At 38.6% G+C, this 6,100-nt stretch overlaps 1 protein-coding gene across 3 annotated transcripts in view; it reads left to right on the top strand.

Moving 5' to 3' along the window:
• Nucleotides 1-1,568: 1,568 nt before the first annotated feature.
• The window catches only part of gtf2ird1 (GTF2I repeat domain containing 1), a 44,524-nt gene continuing 39,992 nt past the window's right edge, over nucleotides 1,569-6,100 (top strand). The window contains exons 1-2 of one of the 3 annotated variants that reach the window (XM_042007897.1): nucleotides 1,570-1,839; nucleotides 3,384-3,510. The gene's annotated coding sequence lies outside the window, so the exon portion shown is untranslated. Of the gene's footprint in view, nucleotides 1,840-3,383; nucleotides 3,511-6,100 lie in introns of all 3 variants that reach the window. The other 2 variants (XM_042007898.1, XM_042007895.1) reach the window with 2 other exon arrangements.

Raw genomic sequence — 6,100 nt, 5'->3', positions numbered from 1 at the left:
TTATTACAATGTGTTGTCGGCCAGAAGACGAGGTAATAATTCCTTCATGTGGAAAAGGCCCCAAGATTAATCATCCAGACTGTACGTTTGTTTTATTTGTTGGCTTTGGCAAATTTCAGGTCTTATCCACATGTCCAAATTATTCTGCTAAAGGCAGAGTGGTTAACACTGGTGACATTTAGTTAACTATACATACATAACTATATCTATATGATTTTCTTTCTTAGCAAAAGCAAGCCAAAAGAATAGTATGTTAAGTTAAGGCATAGATTCTATTAATTTTATTTATTTATTTATCATTTATTTATTTATTAATTATCTTGTGTCTCTCAGATGGTAGTCAGCAGCACTGGAGCACCACAACTGTACTCTCACCATTTCTCTTTACTCTGTACACCTCAGACTTCCAATACATCTCCGAGTCCTGTCATCTCCAGAAATACTCTGATTACTCTGCACTTGTGGGAGTATCAGCGATGGACATGAATTTGAGTACGAACGTTCAGTCAGTTTGTGAGATGGTGTGACTGAATTGGAAATGCAACACAGAAGCATCTAGAAGAAAGGACAGAACAGACTCTGGAGGAAGCTGAGATCCTACAATGTCTGCACCAATGTTTCACATCTTCTGTCAGTCTGTGGTAGAGCGTTTAATTTGCTTTGCAGCATCTGTTGGGGCAGCTAAACCAGACCCAGAGACTTAAAGAAACTGATCCAACTGGTTTTGTTCTGGGGACTGATCTGGAGCTGATTGTCCAGAGAAGAATGCTGCACAAGCTGCTTAACATGATGGAAAATTCTTCACATCCTCTACAGAACACAGCAATGAAACAACAGAATGTGTTCAGTCAGAGGCTTCTTCAAGTTCCCTGCAAGACAGAAAGATACAGAAGATAATCACTTTCCTGAACAAGACTGTCTGTGAATTTCTATTTTATTTATTTAACTATTTTTATTTGTTTAAGTAAGCTCTACTAGGACTTAGACTACTAAAACATTTTACATGTGGGGATAATAAAGTATTTTTAATTCAATTTTATTAAGGTTTTTACATCTAGGTTGCACCTGTATCTGAAATCAACCAGGGATCAATTGGATTATGTACATAAATTATGCATTGAATCATTATAAATGCTTGTTATTTTCCTTTCCATGAACTTTACCCTACATTAAAACAGACCTGAGCTATTTTTGGCAATAACTGCAGTCATGGCATGACTTCCACAAGAACCACGTAGCTGCTATATATCCACTTTGGATAGAAGGGACAGATTGTAATCCTAAAAATAATGTGTACAGCACAACTATCACATCAAACCACCTTCATGCAGTTTGTGAAGGTTTTCATGTTTGTTTCTTTAAAGCAGAACTTATTGTAAAGTTGCAGCCTAGTATCCAGACACTGATTTATATAATAATAAATTCTATTTAATATTTTATGTTCTGTCTAAATGTGGAACTCTGGTGTTTTTTCCAGAGGTTCTCCGTTAATCCTGTATGTAAACTGCAGCCAATGGATGCTGGTGTTGAGTGGGGCTGGGATTAGCAGGAGGCGAATGAGTTTCAATTTTACTGGATTACAGAACAAAGAAAGGGGAAAGGGACACCCTGCTCTGATAGGGGAAAAAACAGAAATAAACTCAGAAAAGAATACACAAATCATAGATATTACGAAGCACGATCGAAGTCAACGTTGTTCTGATCCGGATTACGATGTTTTAGCAGACGGCGCGGCTACGTTGTGGATGGGAATTGTGAGCGTTTCTGATGGATTAAAACGGGGAATAAACCTATTCCGGGATTGACAGCAGCAACAAGGCTATTTAATCGCTAATTAAGGTGAGATTTTTGCTAATGCCTTTTATATTTCTGAAGATTTTCGTTTTGTGTTTCGGTAGAGGGAGCATCTTTTGGTAACGGTACATTTAGAAATTACAGATTATAACCTAATTTCTGGACTAGGGGAGGGAGATGAAAGGAAAGCGCTAGCTAGCAGGAGGGCTAACGCAGTACAGCTAACGAGTTAAAGCTAGCCAGTCAGCTAGCTCAACGTTATTATGCTACCGTTAGCTAATTAGCGAATATTTGTCAGTTATTTACATGCTAAGTAGCACTATGGATTATTCTTAGTTTGTAGTCCCCCGACTTTCGACGGTCTCCTCCCTGTAACCTTGCGAGTGAAGTGTTAGCCTGTATTTTTGACAGGAATACAGCTCAGTGTGCTTGGTAAATCACCCCCAACCCCCCCTTATATCGCAATGACTGATCAGAAGGTTACCCAGTTAGTACAACAAAGCCAGCCGGCTCAAATAACAAGCGAAAAGGGGAGCTGGACGTTTAAACTTAGATGTAACAATTTGGTGAAAGCAGTCTGTTATTAACGAGGTAATTACCGCCGTGTTAGACGATGCTTTGCTGCAATAAACTTGGAACAAAGCATTAATTTCTAATTGACTCGCGTCTATAATTACATTTGTCTGGAAAAGTGACAGGAATGGAGGTGTTATTTTACAAACTAGAAGGATTATTGAACTATTTCAAACTTGGAGAGTGTCAACACAAACTACTGTCCCAATGACTGTTCACGCATAAATAATTTAAAATGTTTTTTTATTTTCTCTCTCTCTATATATATATTTAGGTTTCAGCTGGCAGATTGTAGTTTGTTTTTCACACAAATGACTGGTTGAAAACTTTGTCAGTGTTACCTGTGAGCAGGGTCTGTAAGTTTTAATGTGTGTGTGTGTGTGTGTTGTGGGGAGGGGGTGTTAGATTTTAGCTATTAACAGATTATTACAGCTACTCTATCTAGTGTAATAATTTAATACAGCTTCATTTGCAAAGTGCCAATTCCCACCAAAGTCATCTCAAGGTACTTTAAACATAACCAGTTGAAGCTAATTTACTGTGATCCAGTTATAACAAATACACATTAGTCCAATTTATAATAACTGTGTTCATACAAGCCAATTCATAGATAATATTACCTGGTATAAGGAGATATAGTGAAGCAAAATTTGGTAGTTTTCTTCAACATTAACTTTGCACAATCATTACATCTGATGTTCTTTTTTGCTTTTACGTCCTCTTTATGAGTATAAATATCATCACTCATGTAGACAGTTGGTGAGATGATGCTGCATTATGATCAAGCAAATGGTACTGTTGATGTATAACAACATATAGAAGTACATTACATGCTGCTCTTGGGTATCTTAAAGGTTTACCCAAGTAAATGTCAGTTTGAATATTAGTTAAAATTTGATTATCTGTTCTTTGCGTGGTACCTGGAAGGGTAATAAGATTTTCGAAGTGGCCCTCCATTGAAAGAAAACACTTTGATATTATTTATTACAGCCATGTCCCTGGTCCTGTTTCTCTAGGTTTTTCTGCTGGGTCCACTTTTTCTAAAGCACGTTTCTTTCCACTCCTGCACTGTGAAATCCAGCATTTTCTCATACAGAAGCCCTGCGGGGGATCTGATAGACAAAAAGCTTCACTGCCGAGCAGGTATCCCCATTACTCAGATCACGATGTATTTTCATGATTTCCTGCTGCTTTTATGAAATTGGCTATATATGTATGCACCTCCCCTGCCTACCGCACCGCTAACTGACACCACTGGTGCTGAAACTGGAACAACTACTGGCAAATGAGAAAAAGTACAGATATTTGTTAGAAATTTTATTTCTGCTCACATAATGAACATTCTCAACATGTCTATATAGACATGAGCCCAAATAAAGTCATCAAGCTATCGTTTCTTTTGGACCCGGCTGTGATAAAACCTCAAGCGGTCACATAGAGTCTGATTGAACCATATTAAATATTTCAGTTATTCTTTAAAGCGAACACATTGTTTCCCAGCAGACTGCCTGTTTTGTTCTACATCAAATCCAAGTCTTAAACTTCTCTGTGACAGCTCTAACTAATTACAAAATATAACAGTTTAAAAACAGTGGAAGTGTGATTCGACCAATCATTTTCTTCTGGTTCCCTACAACTGATACCAGAAAGTCATTACATTTATATTTTGAAACCATACAAACTAATACGCAGCTCTAACTCAGTAGGATCAGTTAATATGTGAAGCTCTGCTTATTAGCTTGTTGTCTTTCCTGCTCAGCTTTGCAGCAATTAAACATAATGACATGAATGATGACAAAAGGCCGCGGCCTCAGACACAGAGTGCAGCCATAGGGATTATGTTGTTTGCTAGGATAAAAAGTTGGGCAGTAGCTCTCCAGCCACACCCTGGCTTGCTCTAAGATGTTGGCATGGATGAAAAAACAGACAAAAATTAACTCTGGTTTACTGTTCCAGAGCTGAAATGTCAGTGTTGGGAATATGATGCTAATTATATTTATCTGAGAGAAAATTGAGGATAAATAATCATTTAATTTATTTTAGCAATGCAACCATGAAACACGTCTGTAGTACAGAGTAGGTTCAACATATTCTGGGTGTCTGCATGATCTGGATTAACTAAACCTAACAATGAGGGCCACTTATAAAAGTGGTCTGGTCCTGATTTAAACAAAATCTAATTTGTGCTGTTCAGACTTCTAAAAAAAAAATAGAAATCAGAAATGGTCACATAACAAAAGTGTTAGATTTGGGCCACATTTGCCTGCAGTGTGAAGTTGCTTTTTTTTATTTTTCAAATCAGATCTAGACCACTTTCATATGTGTGGGACCCACGAACACGGCGTGCTGCATGTTGCGTCACGTCTTCTTCTTCAGGGCTGTAGCCTGTTCACACCGGAGTCTGATGGAGGTCAGATTTAAATTATAATGTGATCAACCACGCAGAAAAATCTGATCTCAGCAGTGATGAAAATGCTTCTAAATGAAAAAGCTCTCTCTCTTCACACACTGATCTCATTTTCTTAGAGAAGCGATCAGTCGGGAGGCCATTTTTTTAGGCATGTGTGCTCTTATCTCAGAACCTAACCTGTTCTACAGCAGATTAGGTTTCCGACATGAGTTGCCATGGTGATACAACCCAGTAAGAAGCAAACCAGTTTCATGACGCTGAAAATCCGAGGCTGGACCAGAAGGTTCCTCACTGAGCCACTAATCCTGCTCTGCAGTAGAGGCCCCCTGTTATCTAAAAAATCTTAGCAGTGTTTTCTTTGATAAATGTTTGTCTACAAGACTTGTACATGTGTTTTCACTTCTCACGTGTTCCTTGACTGTTGGCACATTCAAATGTCACCTGATCAACATCCATCTTACTCTTGTCTCAGTTTTGTTGCCCTTATTTGGGGCAAATATGGTGGAGCTAGACATGGTTTCATCTCTGTGTCAACAGATTTCTGTCCACACTAACCAGCAATCTTCCAGTAACAAAGGTCGTATCAACGAGGTTTTCAGAAGCTCCTCAGGGTACCTGTTACAGCATCACCCCCACATACTGCTGTTTATCAGCTGGTTGAGATTCAGCATCACACGACCAGCTTAAATTTCAGACACCTTTTTTTTGGGTTGGGGGGGTTGTTTGCTTTGAATTCTCACCTGATTTTAGGCTTCTTCTTCACCTGAGCAGAGCTTTTAATTAGTCTAACTGTAAACAGCTGTGTGGGTGAACCAGTTGTACCCTCGTCGGTCTCCGTAATGACAACCTTATGTTCCCTCATTATCCCAGTTTGAGGTGTTGCATGTGTTGGTTTATCTTCAAACACAGATAAAAGAACCACTAGTCTTTTCTTTTGATATTTGTACTAACAAGATGAGAATGTACTACAGTTACTAAACAAGAAGGTCTTGCACAAGAGTAAAATCTAACGATAATGTCAGGTGTGGAGTGTAAGGTGTGGAAGCTCACAACAGCAAGTGGGAATGCCTGGTAGATCAACACTTTTAAATAAAAACTCTTTTTCTAATTGGTTTGAGAGAATATGGTTGAATCATCACCAGAAGCTTCCTGAAGCCATACTGGGAGCTGGTTCCACAGAGGGGTGTAATAACTGAAGGTTCTGTTCCATTTTACCTTTAGAACCTCCAGGAAACACAAATAAACCTGCAGTCTGAGAGTGAAGCGCTCTGTTGGGAAAATCTGGAACTCTGAGATCTTTAAGATCCAATGAAAATAAGACAA

Source organism: Melanotaenia boesemani, chromosome 15, assembly GCF_017639745.1.
Source record: "Melanotaenia boesemani isolate fMelBoe1 chromosome 15, fMelBoe1.pri, whole genome shotgun sequence".
NCBI lineage: Eukaryota > Metazoa > Chordata > Actinopteri > Atheriniformes > Melanotaeniidae > Melanotaenia > Melanotaenia boesemani.
Note: the sequence above shows the minus strand (reverse complement) of the source record. Positions and strands in the feature narration are given on the sequence as shown.